The sequence below is a fragment of the Protopterus annectens genome, chromosome 6.part0 (genome assembly GCF_019279795.1).
Source record: "Protopterus annectens isolate FY-2018-M chromosome 6.part0, PAN1.0, whole genome shotgun sequence".
NCBI lineage: Eukaryota > Metazoa > Chordata > Ceratodontiformes > Protopteridae > Protopterus > Protopterus annectens.
The window spans coordinates 874,857,205-874,877,465 of record NC_056737.1 but is presented as its reverse complement, the minus strand read 5'-3'; the positions used below and the strand labels follow the sequence as shown (position 1 = coordinate 874,877,465).

At 45.6% G+C, this 20,261-nt stretch overlaps 1 protein-coding gene across 1 annotated transcript in view; it reads left to right on the top strand.

Moving 5' to 3' along the window:
* Positions 1 to 20,261, top strand: part of DYNC1H1 (dynein cytoplasmic 1 heavy chain 1) — a 3,754,902-nt gene that overhangs the window by 391,977 nt on the left and 3,342,664 nt on the right. The window lies entirely within an intron of this gene.

Genomic DNA, 20,261 nt, shown 5'->3' with positions numbered 1-20,261 from the left:
AAGGCTGTTTTTCCTGGGCCTCTGCTGAAAAAGGGTCTTTGTGCCCAGCTGGACTTCACCATCCAGCAAATGTAAAAGTGATAAATGCATAACTGTGTGTGTACGGGTTCACTTTAGATTATCAAATTCCTGAAAACTCGAACCCATATGGTTGAGATCATATGATCGAGTTTTCAAAAACTCGAAACTTTAAAGTGAATAAACAAAATATAAAAACATTACTGCAATGGGGCAAGCCCCCCCTACACACTCCCCCAACTTAGTTATACCAACTCTGAGATCGCACTGCAGTGAGGACATGGGAAACCTCCAGTTCTGTGATTGTGCATACTTTGTGGAACGGGAGATTTCCCTTTTCTTGGCTGTAGTGCGATCTCAGAGTTGGTATATTTAAGTGTGGGGGGTGCAGGGGGGGCTTGCCCCCCTGCAGAAGCATTGTGTTTTTTTTTTTTATTTTCCATTCACTTTAGTTTTGAGATTCCGAAAACTCGATCATATGGTCTCGACCATATGGGTTTCGAGTTTTCGGGAATTTGATAATCTAAAGTGAATCTGTGTATACACACTTTATAAATAGGTCTACTGAATTTCACAACAGACCAAAATGTTCATGTACTACGCATGTGCCAAGCAATAACTTCAGTGCATGCAAAAATAAAAACTAAACTAAAATAAAACATTGTTTTTTGCAGGAGGGTAAGTTTCCTGGACCTTCCATGTGTGGGGCTGCAAACCCCACAATGTGATGTCAGTCTCTCCTTTATTCTAACTAATGGGTCTGATCCAGTCTGTCTGATGCATCTCAGCCATTTCTAAAGCTTGAGGTCTTCAGCAAAGCTCGTGTGCATCTTTCCTTACCCATAATGCAACTCCTTCACTTCCTCATATCTCGTTTGCCACTCTGCAAAGGAGATTCATTAGCAAGCTCTGGGCCAAGTGCTTCTTTATTATTATTATATAATATATTTAATATTATCATATATATATTTATATATTTATTATTATAGTATCTTTATTTTTAAACTTAATTTTATGTTAAAATTTCTATTTAACTTTTCCAGTGTTCTTACCCAGTGTTTGTAAAAAGTTGGTGTGAATGTTAATTCCCTTTAGTTTCCCTTGTTAGTGTCTGTTTAAGTTGGACATCTAACTGGCGTCCGTTTGAGGGCGTGTTCTTCCTCCTGTCTGTTCCCCTTTTCCATCATCGTCCATTTTACTTGAAGGATTGTTATTTTAAAAAAAAAAAACTTCCCTATACTTTAATTCCTGTGTCCGTTTAAGTTGGAGGACTTTTTGTGTGTGGCTTTCCTCCTTAGTTATGTCTCAAAAGGATGGGGAAGCTTCTTGGCTTCAAAAAATGCGAGCAGTGTGGAAAAAGATGCCCCCTAGCGATTCACGCACTGTGTGCATTGCTTGGGTCCTCTTCACCTACAAGTCATGCTCCATTTGGTATGGATTTAACTAGAGCACTCATGGAGTGCAAAAATAAGCTCATTCTGATTTGAGGTTGTTTAATAAAAAAAAAAAAAAAAATTCTGAGGCTGTATCTCCTGAGTTGCCTTGCTCAAAGTCAAAGAAATCGGAGAAATCCCAAAAACATGCTTTGGCGCAGAACTCTTTGGAGCCAAAGCAGAAAGCACCTAAACTGTTAGCTCTAATGGAACTCTGAGGAGACTACTCAAACTGGATCCAATACTTCTTGGAGCAATCTGAACCTTCAGCTCCGAAGTCTACTTTGCCTGCCGAATTTAGATAGGAGGCCATCTCCTTCTTTGGAGTCGATCCCTTCTCTGTTCCCATCAACTTTTTTTTGACCAGATGAAGATCTCCTACCCTTTCTTACATGGTCCACCAGTGTCTGATGAAGATATGGATAGGGTGGTCAGAGGCTCCTAAAGACACTGGCCTTGGCAAAATTATTGGATCAGATAGTCTTCCCCCTTGGTGCCATTTCCTCCTCCAATCTGTCCTTCAGTTTCAGAACTGGAAACTTCGGTCATCCAGCTTGTGTCTTGTATCTGATCTGGGGCCCATAGCTTCCTCTGATCCGGTGTCTGCCCCAAGTGTTTCAGCTCAGTCAGAGAGGTAGACCGCTAGGACCTGACAATCTCCAGTCAGGTCTATGTATCCAGTTCTGATCTCTCTGTATCTGACCCTGCCTCTGGGGGCCTTGGTGTGAGTGAGTTTGGCTCCTACCACCTGCTACGGAGCATCTGTTTGGCTTCACAGATGCCTTCAGCCTTGACAACCCTTTTGTCAGTTCCGGGGTGTTCTTCGGAGCAGGGGTGGGCTGCTTTTGAAGTCATGTGGAGGATTCTGACTACTCAGTCTATGGCACAATCCCCCTCAGATCTTCTCCCAGCTCTGCGCAGCTGTCTTTGACTTCTCACATGCCCTCTTCACTGGACTGCAGAGACCCCAGGCCTCAGGATGCCCAACAGGGGACGCCCTCTCTGCTGAAACCTCTCCAGAATATCCCACTGAGGTCTTTTGGAAGAGGACCTGCAAGAGGAAGCATCTTGACTCCCCGGAGGAGTCTCTAGTCTGATACTGACCTCAATGAAGCAGAAGGATCCCCATGGTCACCCCCTGAAGATGTCTCCTTTGGAGACATCCTGGAAATTTTAAAGCAGAGGTGACTGGCAGTCCACATCCCCTTCGGCTGAGGCGTCTGTTTACCTCAAGGCCTTTGGGTCTCTCTTTTCAACCTCTTGGGTGATTCCCTCCTTCCTATGAGCTTAGAATTACTCTGAAGGCTTGCGAGAGTCCAGACTCCATAGAGCCAACTCCTAGGAGGCCAAATACATTATAGCCCCTAAAGAGAAGACTTTTTTGACAAAAGATGTAGCAGTTGATGCAATGGGCATGGTGGTGACCACCAAAAAAGAGCTATCCAAGACCATTTCCTCTATCCTCAGAATAAGGATTCCAGGATCATGGGTGGGTATGGGAAGTGCATCTTTTTTTCTCAGCAACCTTTGCCCTATGGTCACTGCACTACCTTATCAACTTTGCAGGACTACAGCGGGGCATGTTAAAGAAACTGTCAGACGCCCTCCAAGGAGCTGTAGCTGATGTGGCAGCAGATGGGAGTGTTCAGCTCGCAACCCTCAATTCAGTTGTAAACTCATCCATGAGGCTCATATTGTATACAGTAGATGGAATAAGTAGGGCGGCAGGTTCAGGCATCTCTCTCAGAAAGTAGGCCTGGATGTGCCTTTGCGATTTTGCAGAGCCCTTAAAGTCGTCTTTCATTAATTCCCTTTTTGATGGCTCTTTTCTTTTTGGGCCTAAGGTTAAAGGCATAGTTACCAGTTGTGAACAGGATGGAAAGACCTTGTCTGCCTTTGGAGTGTGTTTTTTCACACCTACCAGACACTTTCCCAAAGGTCAGAGAGGTGGGAGAATGTGATTCAGAAATTCGCAAAGATCTTTCCAGGACACACAAGATAAGTTCCCCTAGAGGCAGAGGGGGGAGCAATAATGGAAGACGCCACACTCGCTGGAGGGGAGGACCACAGATTCAGGGCTCCAGGGAATCTTTCTTTGGTAGACCTTTCCAGCACTCTTGAAAGAGTGCCTGATTGCTTGCCTCTGGAGGCAGTCAGGGGTTGATTTGTCCTTGCACTGTGAAACCTGGCAAAAGTTAACAAATGACAAATGGGTGCAGGACATAATATCCAAAGGATACATCATTCCCTTCCCCACTCCTGTAAACAAGTCTGTTCCAGATGTTCCACCCAGTCAAAAGGAACAAGCAATGTTAGAAATCCTAAAGTTGCTAAGAGTGAGTCATCCAAGAAGTCCCCGCAGACTAGAGAGGGTCTGGAACTTATTCTTTTTAGTTCCAAAGAAAACTAGGGACTGGAGACCCATTTTCGACCTCGGAAATCTGAACAAGTCTAAAAGACCAAGTTCCGGTTATTGACACTGCAGTCGATAATTCCTTTCCTGGAAAAAGACTATTTGATGTGTTCTTGAGACCTTCAGGATGTGTACTACCACATTTGAGTGGAAAAGTGATCCAGAAGATAATTACTGTTCCAGCTAGGAGTCAGTCACTTCCAGTTTCGTGCTCTGCCCTTTGGTCTCACGACAGCTCCGAGTGTTCACCAAATGCATGGCAGTAGTGGTGGCTCGCCTGATACGCGGAGGATTCTAGGCGTTTCCATATCTAGACAACTGGCTCATAACTACCCCTACCAGACATCTTCTGCTACAAGCCAGGGACTATGCTCTTCCACTCTGTTCCTCCCTAGGTATTACCATAAACTAAGAAAAATCTGCTGTGAAAACTTAATCTTCATAGGAGCAGAGATATGCAACCACATTGATAGCAAGACTCTCACAAAACAGAGTAGACCATCTAACCCATTATGTAAGATTGTTAATCAGGAAGATGTGAGCCTCTGCAAAACTGGTTCTTCAGCAACTGGGGAAAATGGCTGCATTAATTGGGTTTATTCCCCGAGCATGTCGTCATATGAGAATACTTCAGTGGTTACTTTCCACACAATGGTCAGTCTTGTGGCTTCCAGTGTTTCACACAATCATAACCAATTCCTGTAAAATGGATCTCCAGTGGTGGATTCGCTTTCCATTAGTATCTCAAGGCCTGTCACTTCATCCGCCCCTCAGCCCCAGGCCACTGTGACCACAGATGCTTCCCAGATAAGGTGGGGGGACATTATCTAGGGAAGGCTGTTCAAGGTATCTGTCAGGAACATGACTCATTTGCACATAAACACCCTGGAGATGTGCAAGCATTTCAGGAACACTCTCCCTCTAGGAACAATGGCAATCCATTTGGACAGTGTCTGTAGTCTGTTAAATAAATGGTGGGGGCAGATCTTGCCCCTTTTGTTGAGAAGCTTTGAGGGTCTGGCAATTGGCAACCACCTCCAACCTTTTTCTGATAGCAATGCACATCACTGGGAAATGCAACATGATTGCAGACAAATTGAGCAGAGCCATTTTATAGCCACACGAATGGTCCCTCAGAAGGTTACAGAAAAGTTCTTCCAGAAATGGGACCAGCCTTGCTTAACTACTTTGCCCTAATCCCTCCTATGTGGGGAGTCACCAAGGGATGCACTTGTTCATGATTGGCCTCCAGGATGTCTTTATGCCTTTCCTCCAATCCGTCTAATTCCCAAGTCTTTGCAGAAAGCAAGCCTGTTGGAGACTACAGTAATCCTGATTGCCCCCTACTGGCTTTGTCAAATCTGGTTCCCTTTTCTTATCTTTGGGATGAACAATAGATTCTGGACCCTGCTCCTGTCCTGACTCGCCCATCAGGAATGGGTCATCCCAACCCAGACTATCTCTTAACAGCTTGGCTTCTCCAGTTCCCCGATCGCCAGGATGTCCTTCAAGGATGCATCTGCAGTCCTTACAAATGGGTTGTCCTGGCCTCAGGCAGCCCTTCGGTCGGCCGGATTCCAAAGTCTGGGTCTGGCCTCGGCTGATGTCGCACTTCACCCGACGTCATAGCTGCAGTTCTGCGGGTATAAAGGCATCAGCCGACGCCATTTTCCTCAGTCTTTCTTGCCGTGTGGCGCCCGAAGCAGAAGCTGTTCGCAAGTGCCGGTCGGTCAGAACCAGAGATTACTACTACCGAAGACTTCTAAAAAGCTAAGTACCCCGTTGGGGACTCTTTCTTGCCTCAGCCGATGTCAGAAAAAGTGAATAACTGTTTAACTTGTGGGAAACAAATACCTCATAAAGATTTCCACTCTTACTGCCTACCTTGTTTAGGCCCAGACCACGACGTAGCAGCTTGTCTAGCCTGTGCTTCTTTCAACCGACGGACGCTTAGACGTCGGTCGGAATTTGCTGAGGAGTTTTTCGGCTCCGCTTTTGCTTACAATATGCCGTCGGAAACTCCGACTTCGCAATTAACTAAAAAACGCAAGGAAAAGGACCGACACCCGCGGTTTCGGCCGAAACCGCGGTTAAGCCAACCGCGAGTGTCTCGGTTTCGGCTGAAACAGAGTCCACTGTTCTTCCTTCGGCCGAAAGCTTGCCTCCTACCGAGGCCTCATCCAGCATGGCTGAATCTGCTACTGAAATCCCACCTGCTCTTGCAGGTTCACAGGATTTTTCTGATACTATACCTTTAGATATATCTTCTCCTGCACGTGGAGCTGCTAGGCCCCCTGCATCCATGTCGATTAAGGCTTTTGCCAGGGCTAAAGCAGCAAAATCTACCAAAACTGTGCCTGCTAAGACCCCCTCTCACAGGCCTAGCTCTAGTTCTCAAATGCTTAGTCTAGCAGAGGATCTCATTTCTTTGATCCGGGGATCCCAACCTCACCCTGACAGGGCCTCTCACCCACCTCCAGAGAAGAGGCCTAGAGCAGAGCCCCCTGAGCCAGTTTCTTCAGATTACTCCCTCTGATGATTCAGATAATACAAACCCTCCAGAGGGCCCTTATTCTCCTTATGAGGACTCTGATGCAGAAGACTCCATTCCTTCTGCCTCTCCGCCTGAGGAATTTTCTTTTGGGGAAACCTTGCATGCTATGAGGGAACAATTTCAATGGCAGGGCCAGGATTTTAGGAAAAGGCTTAGGACCTTTTTGCATTTGCCACAGCATAGGCCTTTAGCCATTCCTCCAGTACTCACTGTTGTGGATGATGCATTTAATGATGCTTGTACTGCTCCTGATTCTCTTCCTCCGGCCCCTGCTAAGCCCGACAGGTACTACAGGGTTCCGGACACACATTATCATTTGTATAAGGCTCCTTTTGCAGATCCTGAAACTATCTCCCAGGGACCCAAGGCTGTAGCAGCTACCTCTGCCAAAAACCCCCTCCCCTCTGAAAGGGAACCTAGGGCTTTAGAGAGATGGGGTAAAAAAGTTTACACCTCTGCTACTCTTTCGGCTAGGGCCTTAAACTGTCAATTCCACATGATTCAGTATCAGGAATTTGTTAGATCAGTTAACTAAAAAACTGTCCTCGTCTGAACCATTAGACAAAAAATATGTTCAGGAAATGGTACATAACATTCAGCAGGTCAGTAATCATTCTTTAAAATGCGGCTATGATGCACTGGAGGCTTCCTTTAGATCAGCTATGACTGGTACAGTGATCAGAAGGCATGCATGGTTAAAAGAGCAGTCCTTACCAGACCATGTCAAATCAAAGCTCCTAGACGCTCCCATGGATAAGCTCAGTTTGTTTGGCTCCCCTGCACAGCAGGTGCTGAAGAAGGTGGAAGAGAAAGCAAAATCTGTCCAGACAGTCAAGGATTTCTTACAGGTCCAGCCTCCAAGGTTTAGTAGGAACTGGCCTTCCAAGAATTGGTCCTTTCCAGCCACCTCCAGAGCTCAGAGAGGCAGGAATAGGCGCCCAAGAGGCAGGGGTCAATCCAGAGGTGCCTACAGGGGACGTCAGTGGCAGCCTAACAACCAGCGAAGTACTGCCACAGATCCAGCCACCACCACTTCCACAGGACAATCACAGTGACTTGGCTCTGAGTCCGCCTACCAGGGAACAACTAGAAGCACCCTTAGGCGGAAAGCTAGCCTTATTTTCAGTAAACTGGCATCACATCACAGGAGACAAATGGATTTTACAGACAATACACCAAGGTTACAGGTTTCACTTCCATACTCTACCAAGGAAGAGAGGAATGCCAAACCTACCTCCAAATCAGAAGACAAATGCTCTACAACAAATACACCACTTACTAAGGATGAGAGCTATAGAAAGGGTACCGTCCATGGAACAAGGGCAAGGATTTTACTCCAGACTTTTCCTGGTACCAAGAAAAGAAAACCAATGGAGACCTATTCTCGACCTGTCCGCTCTAAACACATACATCATTGTTCCAAAATTCAAAATGCTGACCCTTCAACAGCTTCTTCCCATGCTGGGCAAGGAGTCTTGGCAGGTAACTCTAGATCTCAAGGAGGCATACCTGCACGTCCCCATACGACCAAATTGCAGAAGATACCTCAGATTTTTTGCAGGATCAGAGCATTATCAATTCTCAGCATTGCCCTTTGGCTTATCTACTGCGCCCAGAGTATTCACGAAATGCCTGGCATCAGTAATTGCTCATTGCAGGCTTCAGGGAATTCAAATTTACCCTTACCTGGACGACTGCCTGTTACAAGCGGACAACAAAAACAAATTAGAAAAAGATTTGGAAAAGGTCATTCATATACTGCAAGCCCTGGGATACACAGTCAATATAAGAAAGTCAAGGCTGATACCATCCCAGAGGATAACTTTCTTGGGTGCAGAACTGGACACATCAAATCAAATGGCATCCCTCACAGCAGAAAAACAGAAGCAACTTCCTCTATTTCATGGCATTAACAAAGCAAAACCAGCTAACAGCAAGGAAAGTCCTGCAAGCCCTGGGTTACATGGCATCCTGCATAATATTGATTCCACATGCCAGACTACATATGAGAAAGTTACAATGGTACCTAAGGAATTTATGGTCTCAGCACAAGCACAGCCTAGAAACCCAAATTCCAATAATTCCATGCCTGAAGCAAGAATTCCAATGGTGGGCTCAGGCCTGTCAATCGAACAAAGGGATGCCCTTCCACAGCACTCAACCAAGCCAGACTATCATAACGGACGCCTCAGACCTCGGTTGGGGGCACACATGCTGGACAAGTGCATACAAGGTTTATGGACTCAAGACCAGTTGAACCTACACATAAATCAAAAGGAGATGCTGGCAGTAAAACTGGCAATTCAGACATTCAGACCACTTCTTCGACAGGGTCAATTGCTGATAAGGACGGACAACACCACAGTTATGTGGTACATCAACAAACAGGGAGGCACACATTCGTACCCTCTATGCCGGATGGCAATGGACCTCTGGAATGTTTCCCTGAGCTTCAACATTCAGTTACAAGCAATATTTGTACCAGGAAAAGAAAATATACTAGCAGACATCCTAAGCAGAACTACCACGGATGCCCACGAATGGATGCTACATCCAGACATCTTCAAATCCATTACAGAGAAATGGGGACTACCAGAAATAGACTTATTCACATCCCCACACAACCACCAATTGAAAAAATTCTGCACGAGGGCATACCACCCACTTGCTTGGAAGGTGGACTCCCTATCTTTCAGTTGGAAAAACCTGAAAGCATATGCATTCCCACCTCTTCCTTTGATGCACAAGGTGCTATTGAAGATCAAAGAAGACCGTCCAAGGATCATCCTGATAGCTCCAGACTGGCAGAGGCAGCATTGGTACCCATTACTGAGGAACATGTCTCGGGAACAAATATGGCATCTGCCCCTAGTTCCCTTACTGTTAACACAGAACAACTTCAAAACCCTGCATCCAAACCTGAAAACAATGCAGCTGGCTGCCTGGAACATTGCATAAGACAAAATAACCCTGATTTATCTCAAAGGGTTAAAGACATTATCTTGGAGGCTCACAGACCCTCAACAAGAAAAACTTATTCAGCAAAATGGAAAAGATATCTCATTTGGAGTGCAACAAAGGAGTAGATGCATCAGTGGCAAACATAGCTAACATCCTGGAATATTTAGCAGAGCTTTTCCACAATGGTCTGTCTTACTCCTCCATTAAGATTCATGCATCAGCAATTTCAGCAGAATACAACATGGATCCTCCAGTCTTTTCTCAACCTCTACTCAGACAGTTTCTCCGAGGAATTAAAATGTAAAACCACCAAGGAAACCACCATTGCCTACATGGGATTTGAACTTTGTGTTAGAAAAGTTAACACTTCCCCTTTTGAACCAGCAGCAACAGCAGAATTACAGTACTTATCTTGGAAGACTGCATTCCTACTTGCAATCACTTCAGCTAGAAGGGTTTCTGAATTACAGGCATTAATGGCAGTACAGCCCTTCCTTATCTTCCATCAGGATAGAGTGTCCATGAGAACTAATCCTACCTTTATGCCAAAAGTGGTCTCCAGAGTATCTTTAAACAAAGCAATACACCTGCCAACATTCTTCCCCAACCCACAGAACAGGGGGGAAAGATTGCTGCATACCTTGGATGTACACAGACAATTGCGCTACTACCTGGACAAAACCAAGAACTATAGAAAAACTGACCAGCTTCTGGTAGCATATGCCACAGGAATGGAAGGAAAAGCAATTTCAAAACAAACAATCTCAAAATGGATAGGAAATTGCATTAGATTTTGTTACTCTTTTCATGGAAAGGCAACTCCAGAAAACATCAGACCTCATTCCACAAGGGCTACAGCCACTACTACAGCTTTCTTACGAGGAGTGGCTACCAAAGACATTTTAGAGGCTGCTACTTGGAGCTCCATGCATACATTTGCCAAGCATTATAATCTGCCTTTATACTCCAGATCCCGAGCAGGTTTTGCCACTGCTGTTTTGCAAGGGATCTTAAATACACCATAAACTCTTAGTGCTTCCTTAGTGCCTCCTCCCCCAGTTTGGCTATGGTATTCTACCCATTTGTAAGGACTGCAGATGCATCCTTGAAGGACATAGTACAGTTTTGTACCTACCATAAATGTAGATGTCAGAGAGGTATGCATCTGCAGTCAGGATTACCCACCCTCCTTCCCTCTGTGGTACTCCTAGGGTATTTGCCCACCTTGTAGCTAGCTGGGGGAATCTGTTATGGTGTATTTGTTTGTGTATATATTTATATACATGTTTATCTCTATTTGTTCTTTATTGTTTGGAAACATTTGCATTTTATCCAAATTTAGCCTTACTAGAGGGCACCTGGCATCTGGGGCAAGAAACACTGAGGAAAATGGCGTCTGCTGATGCCTTTATACCTGCAGAACTGCAGCTATGACGTCGGGTGAAGTGCGACATCAGCCGAGGCCAGACCCAGACTTTGGAATCCGGCCGACCGAAGGGCTGCCTGAGGCCAGGACAACCCATTTGTAAGGACTGCAGATGCATACCTCTCGGACATCTACATTTATGGTAGGTACAAAACTGTACTTTTCCTCTACTTTCCTCCCCAGTTAAACATATTTTTTCTTCCCATAAAACATCTGCACGAAAATTATGCTGAAGTAAAATGGAAGAGACTTGTTACATGGTCCATTAGTAATCAGATAGACCCTTTTTCTGCACCCATACATTCTATTTTAGAATTTGTGGCGAAACATTAATGAAGGGACTGTTGCAGTTCAGTTGACAGCAATTTCAAATTTCCTTGTAGGTGAAAATGGTTCTGGAATCATGTCTCCCAGACTTTGTAAGGCTTTCTTAAAAGGAACTAGTGTTAAGACCCCTATACAAAAATTCACCACCATCCTGGGATCTGAATTTTGTCTTGTCAAACATTCTGTCCTTCCTTTGAACTGTCCGCTACATGTAATCTGAAATCTCTCTTCAGTAAAACACTCTTTAGTGGCTATTACTTTGGCCAGAAGAGTTTCTGAATTGCAAGCTTTGTCTGCCAAGCCCCCATATTTAGTTTCTCATAAGGACAGTTTCTTTACGCACTGACCCCTCATTTCTACCAGAGGTTGTGTCGGAAAGTAACTTCTATCTATTGAGCTGCCAGTTTTCTTTCCAGACTTCCAAAATACAGGAGAATATTCACTGTATCGTCTAGATTTCATAGACCGTTCTGTTTCTACTTATAGAACTTCAGAAATTAGAAAATCAGATCAGCTTTTTCTTCTGATACTAGGAAAGGCCAATCAATGTCTAAGTTTACCTTGTCCAAATGGCTTTCAGAATATATGTCCTACGTTTACAATTCTAAGAACAAACCTTTTTGTCCCCGTCGAAGCTCATTCCACTAGGTTGGTAGCCACATGTGCATCTTTTCAAGCTAGGTAACCTTTGGATAACGTCTGTGCTGCAGCGACATGGGCAAAACCTCATACCTTTGTCATTCATTGCAAACTGGATTTGGCCTGTAGGAGTAGAGCCAGTTTTACTTCTATGGATGTTCTTTCCAATGTTGCAGTATTCTTGGTGTGGGATTTCCTGCCTCAGGCATCCCGTATGTCTGCTCCTATACAAAAGCTTCAGCTTGGCTGCTGTAGTTGCGTTGGGATGTCACATGTAGGGCCATAAACCAGGGGCCATAAATGTGATGTCTGCATGCACAGACCTCAGAACTTTTGGGCTGCAGATGACTGTCACATTGTGTGCTTCACTCCTTCTCCACAAGACGTCTAAAAGCTAAGTACCCTGTTTTTTTCATCTTTGACTACTAGCTAAAGCTTTGTTTGTTTTAGTAACCTTTAGCTGATGTCTGCTAAAAAGGGTAAATGTCATTGCGGGCGCTAGATATCTCCTAAAGATACGCATAACTGCATTTGTTGCCTCGACTGAGAGCATGACTATACTGCTTGCTGTATCTGCCACTTCTTCTTTCCCAAGATCCTACGCAGCAGTCTGGCTGCTCTCAATCTATATCTAGAAAATCAGCGACTTAAAAACTTAGTGCAAAGGATGGATCCTTTGGAAGCCCCGACAACCTCCACAGAAGGCCAAGATTCCTAGGCCTACTTCCACTGCTTCTCTTCTTTCAGACGGCCTGCCAGCTGCTGATTTAGGAGTTGAGGGACGTCCGTCAGATCAGTCTACTTCTACCTTCGAGGAAGTAGCTTCTCAGTTAACTAGCACGTCCACTGAGCTTACTCTGTCTACAGCCAAGGTAGTGGGGGAGCCAGCCACAGTCAGGCCTCTGACCGGGATCCTTCCTCCTGACACCACTACTCTTAGGCACCAGATTACAGGCCTTCGCCCAAGACTACATTAAAATGTTAAAAAAAAAATCTGGCTACATCCGCTAAAGGCCTACTGGATTGGCAGTCCTTCACCTTTTCTTTGATGCAGGCCTTCATGGCCCTCAGGCCCTAGCCTCTTCTCCATCTACCCTTCCTCTCAGTCTTAGACCTGCCTCAGTCTCCTCTCTCCCACCTCCCACTTCAGAAGACCGGGAAGAAGAGCAAGAGGCTTATTCATCTTCAAATGAATCTGTCATATACCTCCCAAATAGCCTCTCCTCAGGAATATTACTCCCAGGATGACTAATCTATCAAAGTGGACTCCTCTCCTTAGGTTATCACTTTGGAAAGTCTATAACCAAAATGATGGAACACTTTAAATGGGACACCTCCCAAATATCTGATACTCCCAAAAAAAAATGAATGGTTACAAGTGGAATCTCCTTCCCCCTTCTGCCATTCCTCCTGTCATCCCTGCATATTTGATTTCTTTTCCTCTACATCTAAGACCCCAGACTCTCAGCCCCCTGCCCCTAAGAGGCCAGAACGCTTCTGCAAAGTGCCTAATGGTCAGAAATTTCTAGTCAAACCTCTCCTGGCAGACCCTACTGTGATTGCAGTATCACCTGATAATCCAGACTCTGTCTACCCCTCTCCTGCCTACAGACAAGGACAGTAAAACTGTGGATAGAATTGGAAAGAGTTTACACATCTTCCACATTGGCCTTCAGAGCCATCAACTATCAAACACATGACCAAATATGCTCTGGACCTGGTCTCTCAAGCCTCTACTCTGCTGGCTGATACTCCAGACTGCCTCTCTGTCTGACATAGATTCTAAACTATCTCTGGCTGCCCAAGTAGCCAGGCATTCCATTAGATGTAGTTATGATGCTGCAGAGGCTTCTGCACGGTCTGCAGCCTCTGCCTCTGTACTTTGAAGATATTCATGGCTACATCTGCAACACTTACTGAGGACTTAAAGTCTAAAATCTTAGATGCTCCTTTAGACCCGAACGTATTGTTTGGTGAGCAGTCAGCAGACCTCTTCAAAAATTTACAAGAAAAGAGCAAGGAATTGCAAGACATCAAGCATCTTATTGTGTCTCCTATTCCTAAGTATTACAGAAATTATCCTGCAAAAACTATATTTGTCAGAAAACCCTCCTCTGCTGGACCCCCCCCCCCTCTTTCAGACAGAAGTGGGGCCAGAAGGCAGACCTCTTCCAGGCCACCTGTATCTTAACTCCCCACTAGACAGCCCTTTCAAGACAAAGGAGGACCCAATAATGCGTGGCTGCCTTGCCCACTTCTCCCACTGCCTCCCCTTTTGGAAAACCATCACTACAGACAAATGGGCTCTGGCTATAGTTCAAAAATGCTTCCTTTCTTGGAGAGAGAGCACCCCCCCCCCTAGAAATCTGAGACGCCTCTTCCCACAGATTTTACAAGAACTTCTGAACCTGGGAACTATAGAACCTGTATCACCAGGCCAAGAAGGAAAATAATTCTGCTTAAGACCGTTGCTGGTCCCCAAAAAAGATGGACCATGGAGGCCTATTCTAGACCTTTACTTTCTAAACCTTTTCTTATAGGTTTTCACCTTCAGAATGTTCCTACAAACCTTACTCCCTCTTATTCCAACCCAGGCCTTTATGGCCACACTCGACCTGAAAGAAGGCCATCTGCACATCCCCATGCAACCTTTCCACAGGAAATTCTTGTTTTTCTGGAACCTCTCGCTTTCAGTTTACAGCTTTGCCCTTTGGTTTGACCACTGCTCCCAGAAAGTTCACAAAATGCCTGGCACCTGCCATAGCCTATTGCAGAACACAAGGGTTTCAAATATACCCTTACCTAGATGACATCCTGATTGTAGCAGAATGCAAGGAAACCATGCAAACTCATTTACAGTTCACCATTTGCCTGCTTCAAAGACTGGGGGTCACCCTCCACTACCAAATATCTTCCTGGACTCCAGAACAAGACCAAACATTTCTGGGTTGCAGGATCAGGACAGACATAATGAAAGCCTTTTTTCCCCACCAGAACAAAGTCAAATGTTCTTCGTGTTTCACTGTTGCAGTCATCACACTTGTTATCTGCCTGCAGGTAGCCCTCAGTCGGCCCGAATACCAGAGTCTTGGGATTTCTGCATCGGATGCTGTCTCCTCATCCATGACTTCAGGTCGTCAGGGGGTATAAAACATGCAGCCGACACTATTACATCAGTTTTTTTTGCCATGCGGGAGCCTGAAGCAGAAGCAATTTCCAAGTGCCGGTCGACAGCTACCTGAAATTTGTTTTTAGTTTCAAACCTGAAGTTTTCTAAAGTTAAGTACCCGGTTGGGGATCCTTTTTTCTTGCTCTAACCGATGTCAGAAAAAGTTAACAATTGTCTTGCCTGTGGAAAGCAAATACCTCAGTGATTTTCATTCTTACTGCGTCACCTGTTTAGGCCCAGACCATGACTTTCCTCACTGTTGGTTTTGTGCCTTGCTCAATGCCCGAACTATTCGTCGTTGAGCTATTTTTGTCTCTAAATTCTTTCGCTCTTGATTCATTATCAAGTGTTTCACTGTTGCAGTCATTACACTTGGTTTATCCTGCTGGCAGGCTACCCGCAGTCTGCTTGAATTCCAAAGTCCTGGTCCAGCTTCGGTTGCTGTCCCCTCTTTCCTGACGTCAGTGCCCCAGGGGTATACAAGATGCAGCCGACGCCATTTTCTTCAGTCTTTCTTGCAGCGCGGTGCCCGAAGCAAAAGTAGTTTGCAAGCAGCCGACGCCATTTTCTTCAGTCTTTCTTGCAGCGCGGTGCCTGAAGCAAAAGCAGTTTGCAAGTGCTGGTCGGCAGACTCCTGAGATTTTCGAAATTGAATTTCAGAACCGAAGTCTTCAATAAAGCGAAGTATCCCGTTGCGGAAACTTTTTCTTGCTCCAGACCGATGTCAGTAAAAGTTAACAATTTTATTTTTTGTGGGAACTAAATACCTCCTAAGGATTTTCACTCTTACTGTATTCCTTGCCTAGGTCCTGACCACGATGTTGCTAGTTGTCGGTTTTGTGCTAGATTCAACCAACGCACTATTAAGCATCTGTTTGATTTTGCTTTACATTACTTTGGCCGAAGGTTTAACTACATAATGCCGTTGGAACAACCGATGACCAGAATTCATAAAAAACACAAAGACAAAAGGACAGGGATCAGAGGTCCAAAACAGACAAAGCCTCTTCTAGGCCAGTCGCTGGTTCTCAGTGAGGCGCTTTTGCAGCCCCTGACACCCGCTACCTCAGAGCCATAGGCCGCCTCCAACTCCCACGTGGAGACTACTACGCCTCTGTAAACTCAAGGTATAGGGCCTACGGAAACTATTCCCTCAGATGGGCCCGAAGCCGCTGAGCAGGCATCTGCTTCTGAGGGTGTTTTCAGACCTACACAGCTTACTATCAAGGCCACTTCAGCAGCCAAAGCAAAGTCTAAAACACCATTAAAGACAAATAAACCAGTACAGCATTCTCTTGGACAGTTCTCCATGCCAAAGAAACTGATACTTAAAATGGCAGAGGACCTAATTACTTTGATCAGGGGTTCCCATCCCCCTCCTGATAAAAGGCCTAGGCAAGAACTGACCATGACTCCTCTGACCAGGTTTCTACTTCCTCTGATTCTTTTTCAGATCAGGGATATTCTCTTCCTCCCTATGAGGACTCTGATGCTGAAGAATCTATCCCTTCAGCCTCTCCGCCTGAGGATTACTCTTTTGGGGAAACATTGCACACCATGAGGGAGCATTTCCATTGGGAGAGCCAGAATTATTCAGAATCCAATAAAAGGCTCAGACTCTTACTACCTCAGCACAGGGCCCTTGCTATCCCCCCTGTACTAGATATTGTTGATGTTTTTTCTGAATCCAGTTTGTCTCCTGATTCTTTACCCACTGCACCAGTCAAGCCAGAGAGGTACTACAGGGTCCCAGACTCTAATAAATTTCTTTATAAAAACCCTGCTGCTGACCCAGAAACAATTTTTCAGGGTCCCAAAGGGGTCAAGGCTTCCACTGCTAAAAATCCTGTTCCCTCTGATAGAGATTCTTGAGCACTGGATAGATGGGGGAAAAAGTTTACACTTCTGCTACTTTAGTTGTAAGGGCTTTAAACTGCCAGTTTCACATGCTTAAATATCAGTAATACCTAATGTCTTTGCTAAAACCTCCTATTTTCTCTCATCCACTTCTAAGACAGTACCTCAGAGGGGCATAAAACATAAGACCCCCAAGGAGTGCACCGATACCTACATGGGACCTCAACGTTGTCTTAGGAAAGCTCACACTGCCTCCTTTTGAGCCAGCCAATACAGCTGACATAAAATTCTTATCATGGAAGACTGCTCTGCTCCTAGCAATAACTTCAGCAAGAAGAGTCTCAGAGTTACAGGCATTAATGGCAGTGGAACCTTTTATCATTTTTCATCCGGACAGGGTTTCTCCAAGGACAAACCCAACATTTATGCCAAAGGTAGTATCCAGTGTGGCTTTTAACCAAACCATTCATTTGCCAACTTTTTATCCAAATCCCCAAAATAAAGGGGAGAGACTTCTGCACTCTTTGGACATACGCAGGCAGCTGCTAGTCTACTTGAACAAAACAAAAGCTTTCAGAAAGACTGAGCAACTGTTTGTAGCATATGCTGCAGGATCACAAGGAAAGGTAGATAGGACACTATATGTTTCTGCTATGCACAGCATGACAAGTCAGTGCCTAAGAATATTAGGCCACATTCTACCAGGGCAGCAGCCACTTCCTTTCTCAGAGGAGTACCAATGAAGGAAATTTTGGAGGCTGCAACTTGGAGTTCAGTGCACACTTTTGTTTACCAAGCATTATCACTTAACTCTTTACTCTAAATCCAGAGCAGGCTTTGCCACTGCAGTTCTGCAGGGCCTCATAGCCACTCCTAATCCTATTTAGACCCAGCCGCCCTACCTCAGCTTTGGGATTCAACCCAAGTGTAATGACTGCAACAGTGAAACACAATGAACATAGTACAGTTGTGTACCTACCATAAATGTAGATGTTAGAGTGTATTCACTGTTGCAGTCCAGGTTACCCACCCTCCATCCCCCTTTCTTTGCTGGGACTTATCTATACTTCTCTATCCTATACAACCTATGTGGTGTATTTGCTTGTAGATGAAGGTATTGTTTTTATTTTACCGTATGTTTTTATAAGCAATATGCATTGCCTACCTTCTTGGGGGGCACCTGACATCTGGGGCAAGAAAAACTGAAGAAAATGGCATTGGCTGCATCTTGTATACCCCTGGCGCACTGACGTCAGAGAAGAGGTGACAGCAACCGACGCCGGACCAGGACTTTGGAATTCAGGCCGACTGCGGGGTAGCCTGCCAGCAGGATAACCCAAGTGTAATGACTGCAACAGTGAATACACTCCAACATCTAAATTTATGGTAGGTACACAACTGTACTTTCTCTGTATTCCAAAATGGCTTTGGTAAGCCATCCGACTACCGATCCTCCGAAAAAATGCAAAGATAAAGGTATAGACTGCATAGGTCCAAAACTGCCGACACTTCTGTTAAGCTAGTCGCCAGTCAGCCGGTACTGTGAGGTGCTTTCGCAGCCCCTGTTACCCGCTTCTACAGATTCGCCGACCTCTACTGATACAGTTTCGGAGTCCGAGATGCTTCTTCAGCTATGGAACTTGCGGATGTCTCTAACTTGGATGAGTCCAGAGCCTCTGTGCAGGCACCAGCTTCTGAGGGTGTATTCAGAACTTCAGATGTTCATATAAACAGACTACTTCGTTAATGACTAAATCTACCGAATTTCTCAGGCCCTGAGTTTGCACTACGCCTAGGAAACAGACCAAAGCACATTCTCAAGCCCCCATGCCACAGTAACTAATGATGTTATGTGATCCTATCTCGCCTACATTCAATACTGATGGGCTCGGAGCCAATCCCTCGGCTCCGACTCGGCATGCTATGCTATAGAGCGAGGCCTCTTATTGGCTGAGCTATTTCTTATCCCAGGATGCACCACCACTAATCCCCCAGATCTCGTTTGCCGCTTACAAGCTAAGACGTGGTCTCAACTTGGCTGGGCTAAGTACTATTTTATTTAGGCTTTTCCTGTCAGGAATTTGCTTATTTTGAACCCAAAAGCTGTTTTAACAGCTATTGTGATATGAGTGTGTGTGGATATATTTGTTGAGGAGTTTGTGTTTTTTCGTTGAGGGAACGTTTCCCGTTGTAGTTAGAGGGGCCTTCCCCTATTGCTATTTGCTATTCTAGCGTTTTATTTGTGTCAAGTAACCGTTTAAGTTAGAGGGTCTTGACCCTCCCTTTCTGTGTTTTTGTGCAACTGTATTGTTTTTTAAAAAAAAAAAAAAAAAAAAAATTTATATTTTGAACTTTAAACTGCTAGTTTTTGGTGTATTATTGATCTTACTTCTTTAGACATGTCCAAAGAGCATAGACCCTCTGGGTTTAAAAAGTGCGCGAGGTGTGGTTATAAGATGTCCATAATGGACGACCACTCCTCGTGCGTTTGTTTAGGCGCCAAGCACCTACAAGAGTCATGTAGCGTGTGTCACGCCTTTTCATCAAGAGTCCTCCAGGAGAGGAAGAACAAATTAATCCTAAAAGGTTTGATAAAGCCATCCTTCAAGGAGGCTTTATCTTCCTCTTCCTCTCCTTCAAAAAAGAAAAAAGCGTCGGCTCCGACCAGTCTGTCTGAACCGGCTGCCAAAAAACCTAGGCAGGCTTCTCCATCGGCTCCACGGACTTCGGAGCCGAGGGCGGAACGGTCTGCCTCGATGCCTCCAGTCTCGACCCCTCTGGTTTCGGAGCCGAGGACTGGGGCATCGAGAGGCGGGTCACCTTCATCGGCTCCACTGGTATTGGAGCCGATAAGGGTTGCCGGCTCAGACTCTTCCCCTTCGGTGCTGAAGTCCTCATCGGCACCGAGGGAAATTGTTTTGAAGTCTCCCTCGGAGCCGATAGTGTTGGAATCCATTCGGAGCCGGTCCCCTAGTCCTATGGAGCCGATGGAGACATCGGTTCGGACCCGATCGGTGTCATCTAGATCCTCCAAGATGTCTGATTCGGACATCGACAGGGTGCTCCTAAGACTCTTCCAGTCTCGGGTGTTTCAAAAGCTAGTTTCGGCTCCAGCCCATTCGGCTTCGGAGCCGATGGTCCACCCTGCTTCTTTGGTTCCTCCTCCAACAGCCTCGGCACCGTTGGAGCCGGTGCTGGTGGAACCGATGGAGGTTTTAGGGTCGGGTCCGACCCTTACTCCAACTCCGGCTCTTGAGTCGGAGTTCGGTACGCGGACTTCTTCTGTCGGCCCCGGGGGGGGACGCTTCGGGACTGATGTTTTCGGTCCCAAGCCTTCCTCTCGGCGCGTCTGCTGCGGGAGTGCCATCCACCGTCGTGGCCATGGAGATGGGACCCTCACAGGATTCTGGTGGTCCCGCCTTCAGGGCTATGAGGAGTGCGTTAGCCAAATCATCTTTGGCTAC